This window comes from Phyllobates terribilis, unplaced genomic scaffold (assembly GCF_046119375.1).
Source record: "Phyllobates terribilis strain yellow unplaced genomic scaffold, ASM4611937v1 Scaffold_1__5_contigs__length_1240528914, whole genome shotgun sequence".
Taxonomy (NCBI): domain Eukaryota; kingdom Metazoa; phylum Chordata; class Amphibia; order Anura; family Dendrobatidae; genus Phyllobates; species Phyllobates terribilis.
Window position 1 is genome coordinate 149521787 of NW_027362761.1, and position 25498 is coordinate 149547284.

At 41.4% G+C, this 25498-nt stretch overlaps 1 protein-coding gene across 2 annotated transcripts in view; it reads left to right on the top strand.

Annotated features, from left to right (window-relative positions):
* PTPRD (protein tyrosine phosphatase receptor type D) overlaps positions 1-25498 on the top strand; it is a 2806079-nt gene that overhangs the window by 134963 nt on the left and 2645618 nt on the right. The window lies entirely within an intron of this gene.

A 25498-nucleotide genomic window follows, 5' to 3' on the forward strand; every position in this document is an offset into this window, starting at 1 on the left:
TCAAAAAAAGTATACAAGCCGTCCCACCAGCGGCAAGGTGACCCTAAATTGGGACGGTACCTATACTGCCTATATTAAAAACCTTACTGTATATCAAAGTTGAAGTAATGCATATAAAAGGGTAGACAAATAGGACCGGGTCCCAACTCCAGACCACCTAGGCCCGTGGTAAGCTACATATATACCAATCAGCTCAACAAAGGGCATGCCACACCCTTAAATTGCACAGAATGCAAACAAGTCAAAAAACCAGACAATGTGAACTGAGGTCTAAGATGGCAGACATACAAGAAACAGAGGCATGTTCACACTAGCAAAAAAGAAGCAAGACAAAAATATATCTCATACCCTACCATAATTATATATAAATGTAAAGCAAAATTGCATAATAAATATAGGGTACTTAGTGAACTATTTTTGATCAAAAAAAGTATACAAGCCGTCCCACCAGCGGCAAGGTGACCCTAAATTGGGACGGTACCTATACTGCCTATATTAAAAACCTTACTGTATATCAAAGTTGAAGTAATGCATATAAAAGGGTAGACAAATAGGACCGGGTCCCAACTCCAGACCACCTAGGCCCGTGGTAAGCTACATATATACCAATCAGCTCAACAAAGGGCATGCTACACCCTTAAATTGCACAGAATGCAAACAAGTCAAAAAACCAGACAATGTGAACTGAGGTCTAAGATGGCAGACATACAAGAAACAGAGGCATGTTCACACTAGCAAAAAAGAAGCATGACAAAAATATATCTCATACCCTACCATAATTATATATAAATGTAAAGCAAAATTGCATAATAAATATAGGGTACTTAGTGAACTATTTTTGATCAAAAAAAGTATACAAGCCGTCCCACCAGCGGCAAGGTGACCCTAAATTGGGACGGTACCTATACTGCCTATATTAAAAACCTTACTGTATATCAAAGTTGAAGTAATGCATATAAAAGGGTAGACAAATAGGACCGGGTCCCAACTCCAGACCACCTAGGCCCGTGGTAAGCTACATATATACCAATCAGCTCAACAAAGGGCATGCCACACCCTTAAATTGCACAGAATGCAAACAAGTCAAAAAAACAGACAATGTGAACTGAGGTCTAAGATGGCAGACATACAAGAAACAGAGGCATGTTCACACTAGCAAAAAAGAAGCAAGACAAAAATATATCTCATACCCTACCATAATTATATATAAATGTAAAGCAAAATTGCATAATAAATATAGGGTACTTAGTGAACTATTTTTGATCAAAAAAAGTATACAAGCCGTCCCACCAGCGGCAAGGTGACCCTAAATTGGGACGGTACCTATACTGCCTATATTAAAAACCTTACTGTATATCAAAGTTGAAGTAATGCATATAAAAGGGTAGACAAATAGGACCGGGTCCCAACTCCAGACCACCTAGGCCCGTGGTAAGCTAAATATATACCAATCAGCTCAACAAAGGGCATGCCACACCCTTAAATTGCACAGAATGCAAACAAGTCAAAAAACCAGACAATGTGAACTGAGGTCTAAGATGGCAGACATACAAGAAACAGAGGCATGTTCACACTAGCAAAAAAGAAGCAAGACAAAAATATATCTCATACCCTACCATAATTATATATAAATGTAAAGCAAAATTGCATAATAAATATAGTGTACTTAGTGAACTATTTTTGATCAAAAAAAGTATACAAGCCGTCCCACCAGCGGCAAGGTGACCCTAAATTGGGACGGTACCTATACTGCCTATATTAAAAACCTTACTGTATATCAAAGTTGAAGTAATGCATATAAAAGGGTAGACAAATAGGACCGGGTCCCAACTCCAGACCACCTAGGCCCGTGGTAAGCTACATATATACCAATCAGCTCAACAAAGGGCATGCCACACCCTTAAATTGCACAGAATGCAAACAAGTCAAAAAACCAGACAATGTGAACTGAGGTCTAAGATGGCAGACATACAAGAAACAGAGGCATGTTCACACTAGCAAAAAAGAAGCAAGACAAAAATATATCTCATACCCTACCATAATTATATATAAATGTAAAGCAAAATTGCATAATAAATATAGGGTACTTAGTGAACTATTTTTGATCAAAAAAAGTATACAAGCCGTCCCACCAGCGGCAAGGTGACCCTAAATTGGGACGGTACCTATACTGCCTATATTAAAAACCTTACTGTATATCAAAGTTGAAGTAATGCATATAAAAGGGTAGACAAATAGGACCGGGTCCCAACTCCAGACCACCTAGGCCCGTGGTAAGCTACATATATACCAATCAGCTCAACAAAGGGCATGCCACACCCTTAAATTGCACAGAATGCAAACAAGTCAAAAAACCAGACAATGTGAACTGAGGTCTAAGATGGCAGACATACAAGAAACAGAGGCATGTTCACACTAGCAAAAAAGAAGCAAGACAAAAATATATCTCATACCCTACCATAATTATATATAAATGTAAAGCAAAATTGCATAATAAATATAGGGTACTTAGTGAACTATTTTTGATCAAAAAAAAGTATACAAGCCGTCCCACCAGCGGCAAGGTGACCCTAAATTGGGACGGTACCTATACTGCCTATATTAAAAACCTTACTGTATATCAAAGTTGAAGTAATGCATATAAAAGGGTAGACAAATAGGACAAATAAGACAAATAGTTCATATGGTGGGTTATATAATATATAGGTTATATAAAATATAGTAAAAATGCGGGTGGTTAGCAAACAGACGCAAGCAGGTGCACAATCAAGCATACCACTTCTTGCTGGTTCCTTATTACTATAGCCCCCAGGTTATAATTTGAAGTGTAGGTATATATTCCCACAAAGGAAAATCAAAATCAAAGGAGGAGTTAATATAGAAGGCCATTACCTGATAAGGTGAATTGCTGTTGAAAACAGTCTGTGGAGTTACGTCCCTCTGCCCTTTCGCGCGTTTTGCCCAGCTTCTTCAATGTCAAGACTATAGTGAATCAGTGACCGCTTGAACAGAAAGAGTGGAGACCAGCACGGGAAATAGTAAGCAGTCCTTGGGAGCAGCAAAGGACCATTAGGAGAGTGTTTATTTTATTTACCTATAAATATAAATATACGGTGAAGGAAATAATTATTTGATCCCTTGCTGTTTTAGTAAGTTTGCCCACTGACAAAGACATGAACAGTCTATAATTTTATGGGTAGGATAATTTTAACATTGAGAGATAGAATATCCCCCCAAAAAATCAAGAAAATCACATTGTATAAATTAAATACATTTATTTGCATTTTGCAGAGAGAAATAAGTATTTGATCCCTCTGGCAAACAACACTTAATACTTGGTGACAAAACCCTTGTTGGCAAGCACAGCAGTCAGACGTTTTTTGTAGTTGATGATGAGGGTTACGCACATGTCAGGTGGAATTTTTGTCCACTCCTCTTTGCAGATCATCTCCAAATCATTAAGATTTTGAGGCTGTCGCTTGGCAACTCGGAGCTTCAACTCCCTCCATAAGTTTTCTATGGGATTAAGGTCTGGAGACTGGCTAGGCCACTCCAGGACCTTACTGTGCTTCTTTTTGAGCCACTCATTTGTTGCCTTAGCTGTATGTTTTGGGTCATTGTCTTGCTGGAAGTCCCAGCCAAGACCCATTTTTAATGTCCTGGTGGAGGGAAGGAGGTTGTCTCTGAGGATTTTAGGGTACATGGCTCCATCCATTCTCCAATTGATGCGGTGAAGTAGTCCTGTGCCTTGAGCAGAGAAACACCCCCAAAACATAATGTTTCCACCTCCGTGCTTGACAGTGGGGACGGTGTTCCTTGGGTCATAGGCAGCATTTCTCTTCCTCCAAACACGCCTAGTTGAGTTAATGCCAAAGAGCTCAATTTAATTCTCATCTGACCACAGCACCTTCTCCCAATAACTCACAGAATCATTTGTGTGTTTATTGGCAAACTTCAGACAGGCCTGTACATGTGCCTTCTTCAGCAGGGGGACCTTGCGGGCACTGCAGGATTTTAAACCTTTAAGGCATAAAGTGTTACCAATGGTTTTCTTGGTGACTGTGGTCCCTGCTGCCTTGAGGTCATTAAAAGATCCCCCCCTTGTAGTTTTAGGCTGATCTCTCACCTACCTCATGATCAAGGATACCCCACGAGGTGAGATTTTGCATGGTGCCCCAGATCGATGCTGATTGACAGTCATTCTGTATTTATTCCATTTTCTTACTATTGCACCAACAGTTGTCTCCTTCTCACCCAGTGTCTTACTTATGGTTTTGTAGCCCATTCCAGCTTTGTGCAGGTTTTGTCCATGTTGCAGAGATTAGAGTCTGACTGATTAATTGTGTCTGTGGACAGGAGTCTTTTATACAGGTGACTATGTAAGACAGCTGTCTTTAATGCAGGTAACGGTTTGAGTAGGAGCATCTAACTGGTCTGTAGGAGCCAGAACTCATACTGGTTTGTAGGGGATCAGATACTTATTTCTCACTGCAAAATGCAAATTAATTTATCTAATTTATACAATGTGATTTTCTTGATTTTTTTGGGATATTCTATCTCTCAATGTTAAAATTAACCGAAGGGATAAAGTAATTATTTCCTTCACTGTATATATATATGCATATATATACAGTACAGACCAAAAGTTTGGACACACCTTCTCATTTAAAGATTTTTCTGTATTTTCATGACTATGAAAATTGTACATTCACACTGAAGGCATAAAAACTATGAATTAACACATGTGGAATTATATACTTAAGAAAAAAGTGTGAAACAACTGAAAATATGTCTTATATTCTAGGTTCTTCAAAGAAGCCACCTTTTGCTTTGATAACTGCTTTGCACACTCTTGGCATTCTCTTGATGAGCTTCAAGAGGTAGTCACCGGAAAGCTTGTAGAAGGTGGCTACTTTGAAGAACCTAGAATATAAGACACATTTTCAGTTGTTTCACACTTTTTTCTTAAGTATATAATTCCACATGTGTTAATTCATAGTTTTTATGCCTTCAGTGTGAATGTACAATTTTCATAGTCATGAAAATACAGAAAAATCTTTAAATGAGAAGGTGTGTCCAAACTTTTGGTCTGTGCTGTATATGTATATAATTTGTATACCATTATGTCCCCAATTTAAAATTTACCAGTGTAGATCCTCTTTAAGTCCTTATTTACACTTCAGTGATTTTTCATATACGCAAATATAGTATATAGTCCTATTGTCATCAGTGTTTTTCATCCGATTTTCATTAGTGTTTGGTCTGTGTGTCAGTTTTTACCATTAGTGTTTCATCAATGATTTTCATGTATGAAAAAATAAATAAATTGCAAAGCTTCTCCTATTAATTGCATTCATGGACAGCACACTGATGTCATCCCTGTGCTGTCCACTTTTTTTACAATTTTGATCTGAGATGATGAACAAAACTGGACATGTCTCCGTGATTATTTTACCAAGACATGGTCCGCAACAAGAAATGTATGTGAACAGTTTCATAGACTATAATGGATACGTGTTCTTTGCTAGAAAACCACTGGTAGAATACATACGTGAAAACGGTCATCTGATTGAGGCCTAATGGTCAGTGATACATTTTCTTTCATTTTGGCAAAGTCAAGCTCTAACACAGCATCTAAGTTACCTACCTTCATTACCTTTTTGGTAAAGCAGTTAGAGTGTATGTTGTGTCATATGAGAGCTCCCACTTTCCTTGAAATAAAACCTTAAAGGGAATCTGTCACCAGGTTTTACTACCCTATCTGAGAGCAGCATCATGTAGGGGCAGAGACCCTGATTCTAGATGTGTATCAGTTACTGAGCTGCTTGCTGTCATTTTGATAAAATCTGTTTTCTCTGCTGTAGATCTAGTAGTTCTCTGAATGCTGAACTCTGTATAACTCCTCCCACACCACTGACTGACAGCTTTCTGCCCATGTACTGTGTGTACAGAAAGCTGCCAATCATTGGTGGGGGTGGGATTATACAGAGCTTGTGAATATGCTGGACTACTTGGCAGCAGGTTTACTAGTCCTCTAATGATAACCTCCTGTTAATAAAACAGTGATTTTATCAAAACTAAAGCAAGCGGCTTAGTAAGTGACACAACTCTGGAATTAAGGTCTCTGCCAGTACTTTATTCTGGTCTCTGATTAGGCTGTAAAAAACTGATGACGGGCTCTCAAAACATTGAACAATGAGTTTCAATATAATTTTTGTGAAGTTTGTAAAATACGACAAACAGTATTAACTTAAAGTATAATAAATTATTTGGAAAAAAAATGTTTGCTTTCTGAATTGTCACTGCAATGTGACTATTTAGTGTTGTGTTTGAGAAAAAGAGCAGCAGACATTAGAGAACTTTGATGTAAAGTAATATTATTATTTAAACTCCTATAGAAGAGATATAACACTACATATATACTTGAAATGAAAACTGTTTGTTCTGTCCAAGGCTATTATAAATGAATGTTTCTCGTATGATCTTGCTACACCATCCTCCATAGTTCTGACTGGATTAATGGAGAAACTTCACAGATATAGCTGAAAAGATAACTTTCAATACATTGCTCATGTACAGAATGTTACAGGGTATAGACTTTAAATGAACTTTTGAATTTTGTAGCAAAAAACTTTATTTTAGTAGTCCCGCTGCTCTAAAGTGATCTGAAAAACTGAACCATATATCAAAGGAGCAGTATATATGTACAGTGTTAAACTTCATATGCTATGATATTAGACACTTATTACATGTCTGGCCTGTTGCATTGTAGTTTTCTTGAAGGGTATCAAACTTTTCTTACCAATGCAGCTTGTCCAACAGTGGGGTGGTTTGCATCAAATGGGAAAGATTTACACACAAAGAAGTGGCGCAAAGTAAGCCAGCAAAGAAGTGGTGTTAAGTTAGATAAGTAGTATCTAAAGATGTGCCACATTTATCACCACTGAATGAGCCTCTGTGATGATTTTTTTCAATTTTCAGTCTGTCTAGTCTAAAAGTACGTTTCCAAGAACTGACCGACAGCCTAAACTACTGTCAATCAGTAATCTATTTGCTGGTCAACAGCCGTCTAAAAGCCTTTTTACACAGGCAGACTGCTCTAATGATGCACACTTACTGATCTGTATGTAACAGATTGTTCAGTGCGCATAGACTGCCTTTTTTCTCGGCAGCACAGATGCTGTTTACACAGGACAGTGTGCTACCGAGAACTCTGATTGTTCGTACAGAACAAAATATAATTTTCACCGTGTGCAGTCTGTTTTGGCTGCAAAATTATCATAAAATGAGTGTTCCTAAGATAATCTTGCAGTGCAAATGTACCTTAAGTGTTCATTGTCTGTATAGTAGACAAAATTAGAAAAATCTTCCGCAGGTGTATAATGCTCACTCCTGAGCAGATATAGATGTGAAGGCAGACAGTCGTGTTCAACAAACATATTATATGCACTTGGCTAAATCCAAAAGCCAAAATTAGATTATCAACTATGGGTGGAATATTGAGTACACATTTTTGTTTCTGAACAGGTCCTTTCCTGCATATCTTAATAGATGAAGGGACTACCAGACAGGCTGGTTTAGAGGTGTGCCAAGGCTACCAGAACCAGAACTATCCATTGTAAAAAGTTTCCACTCTGGTTACTAGAGGGAAGATCCAAATCAGGGCACCACTCTGGATGATTTCCAGATGCCTCGTCATGAGACAATGCCTTCAAATTAGAGTTTAATGCAACTTCATTTATTAGGGCATACATATCAATGTTTGTGAATGCAAGAGAAAAACCAAGAATGATCAAGAACACATCTACCAGGCTAAAATTTAATATATACGCTATACTACTTCAGTACATTAGACTACTGTGAACTTTTTTTTAATTTGTATCCAGTTTATGATACCCTACAGATAGCCTACTGTAGACATTTCAAGTGTTTAGTGAGTGACCTGATAAATAATGGATAAATATACAGTTATTAATATAAAGAGGATTGAACTAGGCTCTGAAAAAACCTACCAGAGATTAACTGCCGGACAACACATATATTACAATGCATAAAAGGTTATTGACTAGCATATATTTTGCAAATATTTTTATAATAGTTTACTGAACTCAGTAAAATGTTGTACTTTTATGAACCATAATATTTTTTCCAATTAGTAGCGTACTCTGGTTATTATTTATTTTGGAGGCAATACAATGTCACTGGTACTCTCTATACAAACACTTCTCATTTATAGTAATATACTGGACAAGATATATTGCATATTGTCTCCTTCTCATTTGGGAAACCATCTTAGGGTGCATAATTATCTCATCAGTCTCTATTAAAATTCATGTTTAATAAACCATGTTCCTGATACAGCAAATTTTACTCCATTTAGAATTCTTGAGCTTAAAGATATACAAGAATACAGTAAAAAGAAATCCTTTGAGAAAGATTCAGAATAATCAGTTTCATTGTTTTTACTTGCCTAAACCTCTTGTAGAAGCTTTGTTTAATAAATCTTTTCATTTTATCGGATTGGGATGCTTTCTATTCTTTAGATAATTATTTAGGAAAATAATGAGATAATGCAAATTGCTGACTTTCTTTGGTGATGTTATCTCTTTCTGATTATATTGTGATTATTGCTTTTTGTTTTCAGTCTATACAAACAAACAATAACTACTTATAATAAGAAACAAATATTATCTTGCATAGTTTAATTATTTATGAAAGTTCAACAAGTTTTAGTTTATGAAAAAAGTATTTAAAAGAGAATCTAAAGTTTCACATTTCACTTTCATTTATATTAAGATATGCAAATACAAAGCTAATTATGACTCTTATTTTCCCCCAAAGAAAATTTTTTAAGACTCTTCACTTATCATGTGATTTTTGTAAAAGTGTATTCTTTTGTGAATGTGACTGCTACTTCTGCTTCCCCTGTTTCCCATGACTTGAACAAATGATAATATTAGTAGACCATATATATGCAGTGGGAACACAATATGGAAACTACCATCCTTGGTAGAACAGCACAGATCATAAATTCATCAGCTTTGTTATCCTTGAAGTTCTTGTGGTTGATGCAAATGTACTAGAGCACAATGCATTGCTTGTTACAATGAACCGTTTCTTCTTGTGGAGAGTGACATACCTGCCCTGGCATGCCAATGAAAGGAGGCTTGTTTGCCATGCATATTTCCTCTTCAGAGAAAAAGAAGACTAGAACTCTATAGCACCACCTGTTGGAAGCAGCGATCCCACAAGTTACTATCAACCCTTTAACAAGCCCTCAATATGACTTAGGATATAAGCCAAATCAGAATCTCAATTTGCAGACATGATGTTTCAGGATATTGCCCCTTGTCAGTGTAAAGTATGAGCTCTGATTGGGCAGCAACCAACAGAATGGTTTTTAACAGGGAAAAATGCAAAGTACTACATCTGGGCAATAAAAATGAAAAAAGCATATACAGAATGGGAGGAATAGAGCTAAGCAACAGTACATGTGAAAAAGACTTAGGTATACTAATAGATCATAGACTGAACATGAGTCAACAGTGTGATGCAGCAGCAAAAAAGGCAAATACAATTCTGGGATGTATTAGCAGAAGCATACAGTCTAGATCACGTGAAGTCATTATCGGTCTTTACTCCTCTTTGGTCAGACCTCATCTGGAATACTGTGTACAGTTTTGGGCACCACATTTTAAAAAAGACATAGACAAACTGGAGCAAGTTCAGAGAAGAGCGACCAGAATGGTGACTGGTCTGCAAACCATGTCCTATGAGGAACGGTTGCAGGATTTGGGAATGTTTAGCTTGCAAAAAAGAAGACTGAGAGGAGACTTAATAGCTGTATACAAATATGTCAAGGGCTGTCACATTGTAGAAGGATCATCTTTATTCTCATTTGCACAAGGAAAGACTAGAAGCAATGGGATGAAACTAAATGGGAGGAGACACAGATTAGATATTAGAAAAAACTTTTTGACAGTTAGGGTGATTAATGAGTGGAACAGGCTGCCACGAGAGGTGGTGAGTTCCCCTTCAATGGACGTCTTCAAACAGAGGCTGGACAGACATCTGTCTGAGATGATTTAGTGAAACCTGCTTTGAGCAGGGGGTTGGACCAGATGACCCAGGAGGTCCCTTCCAACTCTACCATTCTATGATTCTATGATTAAATGAGAGGCTCTTGACTGAGGTCTAAGGGGTCATGTTTCTCCTTGTGGAGAGTGACATACCAACCCTGGTATGCCAAAGTAAGGAAGCTTAATTGCCATGCATTGCTCCTCTGGGAATTAAATATGCAAATTGTCTCTTCAGAGAGGAAGAGGACTAGAACTCTATAGTGCCACCTGTTGGAATCAGCGATCCTACAAGTCACTATTGACCCTTTAATGAGCCTTGCAATATGACTTAGGAGATTTTATCCTAAGTCATATTGCAAGGCTCATTAAAGGGTCGATTGTGATTTGTAGCATTAACACATGTTGAATTATATACTTAACAAAAAAGTGTGAAACAACTGAAAATATGTCTTATATTCTAGGTTCTTCAAAGCAGCCACCTTTAGCTTTGATGACTGCTTTGCTGTTAGAACCCTCCTGTTAGTTTTTGCTATCTTGTGTTTTGCGGTAACGTGACCATCTGCCTATTTATTCCAGCTCCGCCCTACTGGCTTTGCTGGACTTCAGTGTTGTTTTGACTGTCTCTCTAGCCAGGTGCTTCGGTGCCTATCTCTGTCAGTTTTTGGTCCTCTGGGACCTCTAGTACGTTTTGTCTGTTTGTCTTTTGTGCTCTGCATCTACTTCTGTTTAGGAGGTGTCCCATTTTTGTCCTAGTCCTTAGTTCTTTTAGGGACCCCTCTCTTTACTCTATAGGTCTTCGTTCAGACTAGCCGAGGACTAAGGCGGGTCTGTTCACAAGGAACAGGCAGCCCGCTACATCGTAGGGATTCAGCTTAGTCTTACTGTAGGGACAGCTTTCCCCTATCTTTCCTTAGTTTATGTTGCAGATCATAACAGTAAGTCCAGCCCCAAAAAAAAAACTAAAAGGAAAGAAATTCGGGGATCAGTATGGTTTCCGTCCAGGAGTTGGCTCAACGCCTGCAGGGATTGTCTCTGGAGGTGGCCGAGCTTCAGCAACACGTGAGTAGCTGTCCTGGAGCGCATTTTGTTGTACCCAAGGTAGGACTGCCTGATTTTTTTTATGGTAAACAGCAAAATTTTTTTTCCTTTAAAAATGCTTGTTTGTTATATTTTCGTTTGAGACCAAGATCCTCTGGGAATGAATCACAGCGCATTGGTTTTATTATATCACTTTTGCGCAAAGAACCACAGGGTTGGGCCTTTTCTCTCCAGCCTAATGATCCATGTTTAAGTTCTGTTGAAGAATTTTTTTCTGCTATGGGGTTACTATATGACGTCCCTGATCGAATCTCATTTACTGAATCAGAACTTAGACGTTTGAATCAGGGGTCAGATGATGTTGAAAATTATTGCACACACTTCAGGAGATGGGCTTCAGAAGTTAAATGGAATGATTCTGCACTAAGATGTTTATTTCTTGCTGGTCTGAGTGAATAGGTTAAGGATTTGCTAATTGCATTCCCTGCACCTGAGACTCTGCAGGAAGCTATGCAGTTGGCTGTTCGTGTGGACAGGAGACTGAGGTCCAGGGTTAATGATGTAAAAACTCCTGTAACTTCAGGTCCTAGTTCCCAGAAAATCTACTCTGACAGCGGAGAACCAATGGAGGTTGAGGCGATGTCACTCCGCTCTCAGGAAAGAGATCGGAGATTCGCCGAAGGTTTGTGTCTTTATTGTGGTAAAGATGATCATTTGATTAAGTATTGTGAGCGTCGTTTAAGTAAAGAAAAAAAAAGGTCAGTTACGCCCGTATAGCTTGTTTACGCTCTGCAAGAGTATTTCTTTCTGGGAGTACTACTCTGCAAGGAGATTTGACTGAATTTCAGGTATTTGTGGATTGTGGTTCAACACTTAATGTGATTGATAAAGGGTTTTTGGAAAACCTTAAATTGAAATCCAAACCTTTGTCATCACCTATTCCTGTGGTTGCAATTGATAACACTTCATTGAAATGTATTACTCACAAGACTGCTGCATTTCCTCTCACTATCAATGGAGATCACCAAGAAATTTTGAACTTGGTTGTTTTGGATAATTTGCCCTCTCCAGTTCTAGGATTGCCTTGGTTAAGACTGCACAATCCTTTATTGGACTGGTCTACTAATGTGATAAAGTCTTGGAGTCCGAAGTGCTATGATAAATGTTGTAATGGTCGCATTGCGGCTGTGGAAAAGGGAGAATTACCTGTACCTATTCAAGATTTTTGGAGGGTTTTTTCGGAGGAGGAGTCGCAAGTTTTACCTCCTCAAAGGGATTATGATTGCGCCATTGAGTTTGTTCCGGGTGCTACTCTTCCCAAAAGTTGCTTGTTTAATCTGACTAACCCTGAAAGAAAGGCCTTGAAGGATTACATACAGACTAGCCAGGCTGCTGGTCACATTAGACCTTCTAAGTCGCCTGTGGCAGTTGGATTCTTCTTTGTTGAAAAAAAGGACGGCGGTTTACGTCCATGTCTGGATTTTCGTGAAACTAATAAGATTACCATACTCGATTCCTACCCATTGCCATTAATTCCTGACTTGTTTAACCAATTAGTGGGGGCCAAGTGGTTCTCCAAAAATTGATCTCCGGGGGGCATACAATTTGTTACGTGTGAAGGAGGGTGATGAATGGAAAACTGCTTTTAACACTCCCGTAGGTCACTTTAAGAGTCTGGTGATGCCTTTTGGTCTTACCAATGCACCTGCATTTTTTCAGAACCTTATTAATGACATTCTGAGACCTTTGATTGGTAAGAATGTGGTTGTGTATTTGGATGACATTTTGATTTATTTACCAGATCTCGAGTCCCATTGGCAGAGTGTACGTGAAGTTTTGCAGTTATTGAGTGATAATTCACTCTTTGCTAAGCTGGAGAAATGTGAATTCACTGTGCAGAAAATTAGTTTTTTGGGCTACATTGTCTCCAGCGAGGGCTTTGAGATGGACCCTGTGAAGGTTCTGGCTGTGCAGGAATGGCCTAGGCCTATTGGTTTGAAATATATACAGAGATTTTTGGGTTTTGCCAATTATTACAGGAAATTCATTAAGAATTTTTCTGTAATTGTTAAACCTCTAACCAATCTCACCAGGAAAGGTGCCAATATGGCCCAGTGGACTACTGAGGCCATTAAAGCATTTGAGTATCTCAAAGAGAGGTTCAGTTCTGCCCCTATCCTTTTGCAGCCTGATTAGACAAAGCCTTTTTTGGTCGAGATCGATGCTTCATCAGTGGGGGTCGGAGCAGTTTTGTCTCAGGAGAACAAGGGTGGAGTACATCCTTGTGCCTTTTTTTCGAAAATTTTTTCGGAAACCGAACTGAATTATGATGTTGGAAATCGGGAGTTGCTGGCATTTTTTGGAAGGCGCTAGATTTCCTATTCAGGTTTTCACAGATCATAAGAATTTTATCTATCTGGATGCTGCCAAGCGTTTGAATGCCCGTCAAGCTAGGTGGGCACTTTTTTTTTCTGGGTTTCATTTTTCTGTTACCTATATCCCTGGTACTAAGAATGTTAAAGCCGATGCTTTATCTCGCAGCTTCTGTCCTACGGTCGGTGCCGAGGAGGAGGAGAGCATTTTGCAGAAAGGAGTTGTGGTGGCGGCTTTGGACTCTGTTTTGGAGAATGGGATTCTGAATGCTCAAGATGATGCTCCATCTAACACTCCCCATGGGAGGTCGTTCGTGCCTAGAGCCTTTAGGAGACATTTGTTTGTGGAATGTCATGAGTCTCAGTTGGCAGGTCATCCAGGAGTTTCGGAGACTAAGAGACTTATCAGTCGCAGTTTTTGGTGGCCTGGATGGCAGAAGGAAGTCATCAAGTGGGTGCATCAGTGTATTGTGTGTGCTAGGTCAAAGGCTTCACATACTCCTGCTGCTGGGTTGCTTTGCCCTCCGGAGGTTCCTAGTACGCCTTGGACGCATCTCACTATGGATTTTATTACTGATCTTCCTGTGTCCGAGCGTTTTACTGTCATCTGGGTGGTCGTGGACCATTTTAGTAAGATGTGTCATTTGGTTCCATTCATTAAGTTGCCCTGCGCCAAGACACTCGCTAAGGCGTTTGTTAAGGAGATTGTCAATCCCACGGATATTGTTTCTGATAGAGGACCTCAGTTTGTGGCTCGCTTTTGGCGTGCTTTTTGTGACAGGTTCGGAGTCCATTTGTCATTTTCGTCTGGTTATCATCCTGAGTCGAATGGACAGACTGAAAGAAAGAACCAGGATGTAGAACAGTTTTTGTGTTGTTTTGTGGCGGACAATCAAGAGGTGTGGTCTGTGTTTCTGCCTCTCGCAGAATTTGCTCTTAACAATCATACATCCTCCTCTGCTGGGTATTCTCCTTTTTTTTGTTGTACTGGAAGACATCCGTCTTTTGTTTCGTTCACCAAATTGGGGTCGGCGGTGCCGGAGGAGGAGAATTTTTCCAGTGATTTGGAGAGAGTTTGGACTAATGTATGTTGTAACCTGCAAGAGGCTAACAAGAAGTCCAAGAAGTATTTTGACAGGAAACGTAAAGAGGTTTTGTTTACTGTGGTTGACATGATTTGGTTGTCCTCGAAGAACCTGCGGTTGAGGATTCCCTCTAAAAAACTGGGTCCTAAGTTTGTGGGTCCATTTAAAATGCTTCAGGTTGTTAACCAGTCTGCTGATAGGGTGGATGTCCCTACTTCCTTGAAGATTAATCCTGTGTTTCATGTTTCCTTGTTGAAAAAGGCTGACATATCTTATAGGGATGCCACTGTCACAGTTCCTCCTGTGGTGGAAGACGGCGAATATGAAATTTCTCGTATTTTGAATTCTAGATGGCATAGAGGGAAATTACAGTATCTTGTCTCCTGGAAGGGTTTCGGTCCTGAAGACAACTCCTGAGTAAGGACGGATTATGTCTCTGCTCCTAGGCTTGTTAAAGCTTTCCACTGGAGGTTTCCTGATAGGCCTGGGCCTGGAGGATAAAGAGGATCCTCATAGAAGAGGGGGTACTGTTAGAACCCTCCTGTTAGTTTTTGCTATCTTGTGTTTTGCAGTCACGTGACCATCTGCCTATTTATTCCAGCTCCGCCTTACTGGCTTTGCTGGACTTCAGTGTTGTTTAGACTGTCTCTCTAGCCAGGTGCTTTGGTGCCTATCTCTGTCTAGTTTGCTTGGTCCTCTTGGACCTCTACTACGTTTAGTCTGTTTGTCTTTTGTGCTCTGCATCTACTTCTGTTTAGGAGGTGTCCCATTTTTGTCCCAGTCCATAGTTCTTTTAGGGACCCCTCCCTTTACTCTATAGGTCTTCGTTCAGACTAGCCGAGGACTAAGGCGGGTCTGTTCACAAGGAACAGGCAGCCCGCTACAACGTAGGGATTCAGCTTAGTCTTACTGTAGGGACAGCTTTCCCCTATCTTTCCTTAGTTTATGTTGCAGATCATAACATTTGTACACTCTTGGCATTCTCTTGATGAGCTTCAAGAGGTATTCACCTGAAATGGTTTTCACTTCACAGGTGTGCCCTGTCAGGTTTAATAAGTGGGATTTCTTGCCTTATAAATGGGGTTGGGACCATCAGTTGTGTTGTGCAGAAGTCAGGTGGATACACAGCTGATAGTCTGTCACGCTGTCTCTGTATACTGGAGGTAGGGGGCCTAAGCTGACCCTAAGCTGGGGCCCTGACTAATCCCTCAACCTGGAGGTACTGTTAAAGGTACAGAGGTCCAGGCCGCCAGCGTAACCCCTACCTCCTGAAGATCCCTGCACCTCAGTAATCTAGTCCTGAGAAGGACCCCGATCACAACCAAAGGGAACAAGAAATAATATGCCCAAACACAGTATTTAGATGAACGAGACAGTACAAGGGAAAAACCAAAACCACCTTGCATACAAACAACTTCTCAACTACAACAGAGGGAAAACCAACGGGAAAGGAGATAAATGATAAAGCGAGGAAAGGGAAAAAACACTTCCAAATACACTTATCTCAGCAACTCCAAACACCACGATCCGCTCTGTCAGTCTGAATGAAATGCTTTCACCGACACCTCCCAAACAGACCAGCAGGTATATGAAGGAGTCTCACTACAGAAGTATTGATTGCAGCTGGGCGAGGCTGGACCTCATCTAGCCCAGAGAGAGAGAGAGAATTAACTCCCTCACTGCCGAGAAACACAAAGCACCAACAAGTCAGCTGCGAGAAGTCAGGCTGTGTACTCGTGATGATCTTCGTGGCAACACACCCGTGACAGTACCCCTCCTTCTACGAGGGGCCTCCGGACCCTCAGGGCCAGGTTTATCCGGGTGAGTCGTGTGGAAGGCCCGAACTAATCGGTCTGCGTTAATATCCGACGCAGGAACCCACATCCTCTCCTCAGGACCATACCCCTTCCAATGAACCAGGTACTGAAGGGACCGGCGATTAAAGCGTGAATCAATGACCCTCGATACCTGGAACTCCAAGTTACCATTGACAACCACTGGAGGGGGAGGTAAAAGTGACGGTACCACCGGCGCCACATACCTCTTAAGCAATGATCTGTGAAACACGTTGTGAATTTTAAACGTAGGGGGGAGGTCAAGACGGAATGCCACCGGATTAATAATAGAACTGATTCTGTACGGCCCGATGAACCTGGGACCCAGTTTCCAGGAGGGAACCTTAAGTTTTATATTCCTGGTAGACAACCATACCCGATCGTTCACACTTAGGTCCGGACCAGACACTCTCCTCCTATCAGCCATACGTTTGTATCGGTTCCCCATAGTATTCAGATTCTTCAGCACCCCTCTCCATACTGAAGCGAGTGATGAGGAAAATCGTTCCTCCTCAGGAACCCCCGAAGAGCCCCCCCCACTGAAAGTACAAAACTGGGGGTGAAAACCATATGCCCCAAAAAACGGGGACTTACCAGTGGACTCGCTCCGCCTATTATTAAGAGCAAACTCTGCCAGAGGTAAGAAAGAAGCCCAGTCCTCCTGGTTCTCTGACACAAAACACCGGAGATATGTCTCCAAGCTCTGGTTCATACGTTCCGTCTGACCATTGGTCTGAGGATGAAAAGCCGATGAGAATGACAACTGCATCCCCCGCCGTGCACAAAACGCCTTCCAGAACTTAGACACAAACTGAGACCCCCGATCAGACACCACCTCGGAGGGTACCCCGTGAAGCCTCACAATCTCCCCAATGAACACCTGCGCAAGAGTTTTAGCATTAGGGAGAGCCGGAAGAGCGATAAAATGTGCCATCTTGCTGAACCTGTAAAGAGAGGAGAGAACAAGGCGCAATGGGTGACTCAGTATTGCAATTGTTAGAGGGGTGTGAGGATGGCTACTAACCTTATGAAGTTGTGCACCTCTGCACAACCCCAGTGTAAAGCTCCACAAGCTCCGCTCTGTTGGTGGCTGTCATCTATTTCCAGCGGCGTTCACAGATCCTGATCTCTCGGTGGTGGATCACGTGGTCAGGTTAGTTGCATGTAACGCCGAGATGGACGCCCAGCTTCACCAACACCCCCGGCAGCGTTCCGGAGGGGTTAGGGCAGCGCAGCTTGGAAAACCAGGGTAGTGATTCTAATTAAATTCCTCCCACAGGTGAAAGAACAATAAGTTAAAGGCAGCTCTACCGCACCCCAACAGGGGGAAAGGGACAATAAATGGATATGAATAGCGGTACCAGAGCGCCAATAACAGGGCAAAAATATTAAAAGGACTGATTTATTAATATACACACAACGCGTTTCGGTGGACACAGCCACCTTCATCAGGTGTGACAAGCAGCAAACAATTGATCCTTATATACATTTGACTAGGTATACAATTACTTAAAAGGGGCGGGGCCAGATACAGAGTAATACCTCTATATTAACCCCTTGAGTTCATATATGCTCAATAGAGTAAAAAGGATTGTTATAAAATAATGCCTAATGAAGCATATAGGGTTCTTATAAAAAGGATTCGCTGTAAAAAAACAACAACTTGTGAATCCTATAATCTTAATACTTCATAGGATATATAGTCATCTACCACCCTATATTTTAGATTATAAAAAAAAATAATAATAATTTTTACATACAACATAAAACAATGCATAAATATAAAGTATAAAATTACAATCAGTTTCTATCATTATAATTAGGAAAAGTAGACGAAGAAAGGAAAGAGAAAAAAAAGAGAAAAAAAAAATTCCAAAAAAAAAAAATCCCCCCCCAAAAAAAAAAAAAAAAAAAAAAAAAAAAATAATAATAATAAAAAAAAAATAAAAAATTTTTCTTTAAATTTTTTCTCCCTTCTCTCTCTCTCCTCCCTCCTCCCCTCCCTCTCTCCTTTCCCCTCTTCCCTCCTTCTCTCTCTCCTCCCCCCTCCTCCTCCATATAAAAGATATATATAATAAATTTGCTAAAATATGAAAACAATTATTTAAAAAGTTGTCTTCTCTATATTAAGGTTCAAACCTTCAGGAGACAAGGTTCCCATTTTGAAAATCCAATAATTTTCACGTGTAATGAGACGATTTAGTCTATCAGGGTGTGTATCAACTATATGATCAATGATAGTTAGTTTTAGGTTATTAGGATTTTTTTGATGTTCTTTTAAGAAATGATTAGAAACACTATGTAGGGGAAAGCCGTTTCTAATATTTTGGCGATGTTTATTTAATCTGGAGTGCATTTCCTGGATAGTGCGGCCAATGTATTGCAGGCCGCAGGTGCACTGGAGCAGATAGATCACATATGAGGACTGACATGTAAGTCTAAAGCGAATGGGATATATCTCTCCAGTGACCGCAGAGACGAATGTTTTGGCTCCGTTATCAATGGATTGACAGCATAAGCATTTAGGGACATTACATTTATAACATCCATTATTGCTAATAGGAACTGAATGGTTCGGTCTTCTACCAATTGTTGTATTGCTAGGGGCTATATAGTTTCCTAGATTTTTACTCCTCCGATATATGACATGAGGAAATTCCGGTAAATGACCAGTTAATATTGGATCATTACTTAAAATGAACCAGTATTTTTTTAATAAACTGGATAACACTTGCGTAGGTTTACCATAGGTAGTAATCAGATTTAAACTGAAATCGCTGTATGGCTCTTGGCTGGTATTCTTGGATTTGTTGATACACAGGTTCTGTGATAGGGATCTAGTTTTGGAGAAAGCATCCTCTAATAATTTCCGGGGGTATCCCTTAGCTCTAAAACGTTTTTGTAAAACCTTAGATTCCAGAAAAAAATCCGAATCATGTGTACAATTTTTTCTGACACGCCAATATTGACCGTATGGAATATTTCTAATCCAGCTGGGTAGATGGCCACTGTCAAATTCAAGATAGCTATTTACATCCACTTCCTTAAAGTGGGTAGATGTGGATATTTTACCCGAATTGTCTATATTTATCTGAAGGTCAAGATATAGAATATTACGCGTTGTGTGTATATTAATAAATCAGTCCTTTTAATATTTTTGCCCTGTTATTGGCGCTCTGGTACCGCTATTCATATCCATTTATTATCTTGCTGAACCTGTCCACTACAACGAGTATGACCGTTTTACCCGAAGACGGAGGGAGGTCCGTAATAAAGTCCATAGACAGATGAGTCCAAGGACGCTCCGGGATCTTCAAAGGTAAGAGGGCCCCAGACGGACGGGTATGTGAGGTCTTAGAGCGCGCACAAACCCCACAGGACGCGACAAAAGTAACCACCTCCTTATGTAAATTAGGCCACCAAAACCGACGCGAGAGGAGATCCACAGTTGCTTTACTCCCCGGGTGTCCTGCAAAAACTGAGTTATGGTGTGCCTCGATCACCTTTTGTCGCAACTGATCTGGAACAAACAATCTCCCTGGAGGTCCAACAGGGGCGTCCCCTGAGCCTCCAATACCTCCTCCTCCAGCTCAGAGCATACTGCCGAAACCACCACCCCCTCCTGAAGGATAGGAATCGGGTCGTCCGTATTCCCGGCCCCCGGGAAACTACGAGATAAGGCATCCGCCTTTACATTTTTTGACCCAGGACGATATGTAACGACAAAATTAAACCTGGTAAAAAACAATGACCACCTAGCTTGTCTGGGATTCAGACGTTTCGCGGACTCCAGATATAGCAGGTTCTTGTGATCGGTGATGACGGTGACCGGATGAACTGCCCCCTCCAGAAAATGGCGCCACTCCTCAAAAGCTAACTTAATGGCCAAGAGTTCCCTATTGCCGACATCGTAATTCCTCTCAGCGGACGACAATTTTTTAGAGAAAAAGGCGCACGGATGCCACTTACCAGGGGACGAACCCTGTGACAATACTGCCCCCACCCCTACCTCTGAAGCGTCTACCTCTACAATGAATGGCTGAGACGCATCAGGTTGAATGAGTATGGGCGCCGAGGCAAAACATTTTTTCAAAGAGGAGAATGCTTGACAAGCCTTGTCAGACCACCTAGAAAAATCCGTCCCCTTTTTAGTCATGTCAGTGAGAGGCTTAACCATGGACGAGAAATTACGAATGAACTTTCGGTAATAATTAGCAAACCCCAGGAAACGTTGTAGTGCCTTAAGATTCTCTGGCCGATCCCACTCAAGAACTGCCCGCACTTTCCCAGGGTCCATACGAAAACCGGACGCTGAAACCAGGAAGCCTAAAAACTGGAGTTCCTGTACGGCGAACACACACTTTTCCCACTTGGCATACAGTTTATTATCCCGCAAGATCTGTAACACCTGCCTAACGTGCTCCTGATGAGACACCAGATCCGGCGAGTAAATTAGGATATCATCCAGATATATGACAACAAACTGTCCCACCAAGCGGCGAAAAATGTCATTAACAAAGTGTTGGAACACCGCCGGGGCATTAGTCAGACCGAATGGCATGACAAGGTTCTCATAATGCCCCTCCGGAGTGTTAAACGCCGTCTTCCACTCATCCCCCTCCTTCATCCTAATCAGATTGTACGCCCCCCTGAGATCCAACTTAGAAAACCATTTGGCGCCCACGATCTGATTAAAGAGATCGGGAATAAGTGGGAGCGGATACGGATCTCAGACCGTAATCCGATTAAGTTCACGGAAATCCAGGCAAGGGCGTAGGCCTCCATCTTTCTTCTTAACAAAGAAGAACCCCGCAGCCACCGGTGAAGATGAAGGTCTAATATGCCCCTTAGCCAGACTTTCTGAAATATAATCCTTCATGGCCTGCCTCTCAGGACCAGAAAGGTTATACAACCTAGCTTTAGGTAACTTGGCCTCAGGGAGCAGTTTTACAGAACAGTCATACACGCGATGAGGAGGTAGTTCCTGACACCCTTTCTCCGAGAATACATCCTCAAAGTCCGCCAGAAATGAAGGTAAGACCCAAGGAGTAACCGCACCAATGACCGTGTTCATGCAGTTTTTATTACAGAATTTACTCCATTGGCTTATCTCCCTGGTTTGCCAATTAATAACCGGGTTATGCTTAGCTAACCAAGGAAGGCCCAACACAATAGGAGTGGGAAGACCCTCCAACACGTAGCAAGACAACAGTTCTTTATGTATTGCCCCCACTTGAAGTTTTACATCATGCACAACTTGCAAAAAACTTCCCTGCCCGAGAGGCCTGGCATCGATCGAGAATATGGGGATGGGTTTAGCCAACTCACTCAACCGCATACCTTGAACCCGGGCAAACCGAGCATCAACCAGATTAGCCCCGGCCCCACTATCCAGAAGAACAGATATCCTCTCAGTTCTCGTACCCACCACCACCTCCGCCGGTACGAGAAACTGAGACGAACCTAGGGACGAAATACCTACTCCCAGATTGCCGTCCACCACACAACCTGGGATCAACAGTTTTCCGACGACTCTTCACTCTGCAAGGGACGGGATGGACACCCCCCAATAAAATGTCCCTTTCTCCCACAGAAGAAACACCTTCCTGCCTTATGGCGCACCACCGGTCCCCTCCCCCAAAATGATGTCCCTCCTAATTGCATAGGCTCCTCTGGACTGACCAGGGGAACCACCATATGAGGGGACCTTGTAGGAGGTGGAGTCATCACAGGGGGTAGAGTTATCCCGCACCTCTCCCGAAGCCGTCTGTCCACGCGAATAGCGAGGGCCATAGCGGCTTCCAGAGACACGGGAGAGTCATACTGTGCCAACACATCCTGTAATTTGTCGGATAAACCATGACAAAACTGGCTCCTAAGAGCCGGGTCATTCCACTGGGTGTCCGTGGCCCACCTACGGAACTCCGAACAGAATTCCTCCGCCGGACGATCTCCCTGCTGGATCCTACGTAACTTAGACTCAGCAAGGGAGATCCGATCTGGGTCATCATATACGAGTCCCAGGGCAGCGAAAAACCTATCCACTGACTGGAGAGCCGGGGAGCCCGGGGGAAGAGAGAACGCCCAAGATTGTGGGTCCCCTTGTAGGAGCGAGATGACAATTCCCACCCTTTGTTCTTCACTCCCCGATGACCGAGGCCGCAGCCGAAAGTACAATTTACATGCCTCCCGGAAAACAAAAAACTTGTCCCGCCCCCCAGTGAACCTATCAGGGAGAGCTACTTTAGGTTCTGGTCCGGCTTGCTCCTGAGGATGCCAAACCTTGGACCTAACGTCCGCCAGCTCCATGGACAAACTCTGCAATTGCCGAGCTAGACCGGCTACTGGATCCATAGTAGCTGGAGAAAAACTAAGTGGGTCGGTGAAAATGTCACGCTGTCTCTGTATACTGGAGGTAGGGGGCCTAAGCTGACCCTAAGCTGGGGCCCTGACTAATCCCTCAACCTGGAGGTACTGTTAAAGGTACAGAGGTCCAGGCCGCCAGCGTAACCCCTACCTCCTGAAGATCCCTGCACCTCAGTAATCTAGTCCTGAGAAGGACCCCGATCACAACCAAAGGGAACAAGAAATAATATGCCCAAACACAGTATTTAGATGAACGAGACAGTACAAGGGAAAAACCAAAACCACCTTGCATACAAACAACTTCTCAACTACAACAGAGGGAAAACCAACGGAAAAGGAGATAAATGATAAAGCGAGGAAAGGGAAAAAACACTTCCAAATACACTTATCTCAGCAACTCCAAACACCACGATCCGCTCTGTCAGTCTGAATGAAATGCTTTCACCGACACCTCCCAAACAGACCAGCAGGTATATGAAGGAGTCTCACTACAGAAGTATTGATTGCAGCTGGGCGAGGCTGGACCTCATCTAGCCCAGAGAGAGAGAGAGAATTAACTCCCTCACTGCCGAGAAACACAAAGCACCAACAAGTCAGCTGCGAGAAGTCAGGCTGTGTACTCGTGATGATCTTCGTGGCAACACACCCGTGACATAGTCCTACTGAATAGACTGTTAGAATTTGTATTATGGCAAGAAAAAAGCAGTTAAGTAAAGAAAAACGAGTGGCCATCATTACTTTAAGAAATGAAGGTCAATCAGTCTGAAAAATTGGGCAAACTTTGAAAGTGTCCCCAAGTGCAGTTGCAAAAACCATCAAGCGCTACAAAGAAACTGGCTCACATGAGGACCGCCCCAGGAAAGGAAGACCAAGAGTCACCTCTGCTAATGAGGATAAGTTTATCTGAGTCACCAGCCTCAGAATTCGCAGGTTAACAGCAGCTCAGATTAGAGACCAGGTCAGTGCCACGCAGAGTTCTAGCAGCAGACACATCTCTACAACAACTGTTAAGAGGAGACTTTGTGCAGCAGGCATTCATGGTAAAATAGCTGCTAGGAAACCACTGCTAAGGACAGTCAACAAGCAGAAGAGACAAGTTTGGGCTAAAGAACACAAGGAATGGACATTAGACCAGTAGAAATCTGTTCTTTGGTCTGATGAGTCCAAATTTGAGATCTTTGGTTCCAACCACCGTGTCTTTGTGCGATGCAGAAAAGGTGAGCGGATGGACTCTACATGCCTGGTTCCCACCGTGAAGCATGGAGAGGAGGTGTTATGGTGTGAGGGTGCTTTGCTTGTGACACTCTTGGGGATTTATTCAAAATTGAAGGCATACTGAACCAGCATGGCTACCACAGCATCTTGCAGCGGCATGCTATTCCATCCGCTTTTCGTTTAGTTTGGACCATCATTTATTTTTCAACAGGACAATGACCCCAAACACACCGCCAAGCTGTGTAAGGGCTATTTGACCAAGAAGGAGAGTGATGGGGTGCTACGCCAGATGACCTGGCCTCCACAATCACCAGACCTGTACCCAATCGAGATGGTTTGGGGTGAGCTGGACCGCAGAGTGAAGGCAAAAGGGCCAACAAGTGCTAAGCATCTCTGGGAACTCCTTCAAGATTGTTGGAAGACCATTTCCGGTGACTACCTCTTGAAGCTCATCAAGAGAATGCCAAGAGTGTGCAAAGCAGTTATCAAAGCAAAAGGTGGCTACTTTGAAGAACCTAGAATATAAGACATATTTTCAGTTGTTTCACACTTTTTTGTTAAGTATATAATTCCACAAATGTTATTTCATAGTTTTGATGCCTTCAGTGTGAATGTACAATTTTCATAGTCATGAAAATACAGAAAAATCTTTAAATGAGAAGGTGTGTCCAAACTTTTGTCCTGTACTGTATAAAGAAGCTTTCAGTATTTTCTTAAGGAGATTTAAGCTTTGGCTTTTGAGGAAAACATTCAAAACATAAATTAAAAATAAGGAAACTTGAACAAATTCAGTTACTTACAGTAGCTGATTATAAAAAATTTCACTGAGTGTTGTATAATTATTGTTTTCAGAAAAAATTACTTCATCTCTCTAAAGTAGCAAGAGATAGGTAGGAAACATTGTTTCTATTCATGCCATTCTACTTTCGAAATTGCAGAAGCAGGTTAAGAATGAAATGATTGTGTTTCGTTTCAGAGATGATTCATCAGTCACAGAAATTCATTTTAATAGTATTGAATCCTTTCAATGAGCTGTCTCTTTATTACAAACAATACATTGTTTTATTCACCTGGGATATGAGTTTAAAGATATCTACATACAAAATTGGAAATTATCCTGATATGCATACAAATATTTTCAGATTTTTTTGTCAATTCACATCAATGTCTATAGATCACATACTGTGAATTGATCATTACAATCCCAATAACCAGCTCTAACCAGCCCAGCTTAAAAAAAAAACATTTTTCTATTATTGACGCTGGTCAAAAGTACTCTGTTTCTATAGACTGTGCTTTAAATCAAGGCTAGTTAGGAACCAAGATTTTTTTTGATATTTTTAGTTATACTTGATAACCAAAATATGCAAATCATTGCCTGTTCTCAAAAGCAACTTTGCCTCTTCAGTAGATTATATTCAAAAATAAGAGAGATACTTTTTTTATGGTATATTTCTTTTATATGGTATTTATGGCATTATATGTTATTTTATATGAAATAGTTTTAT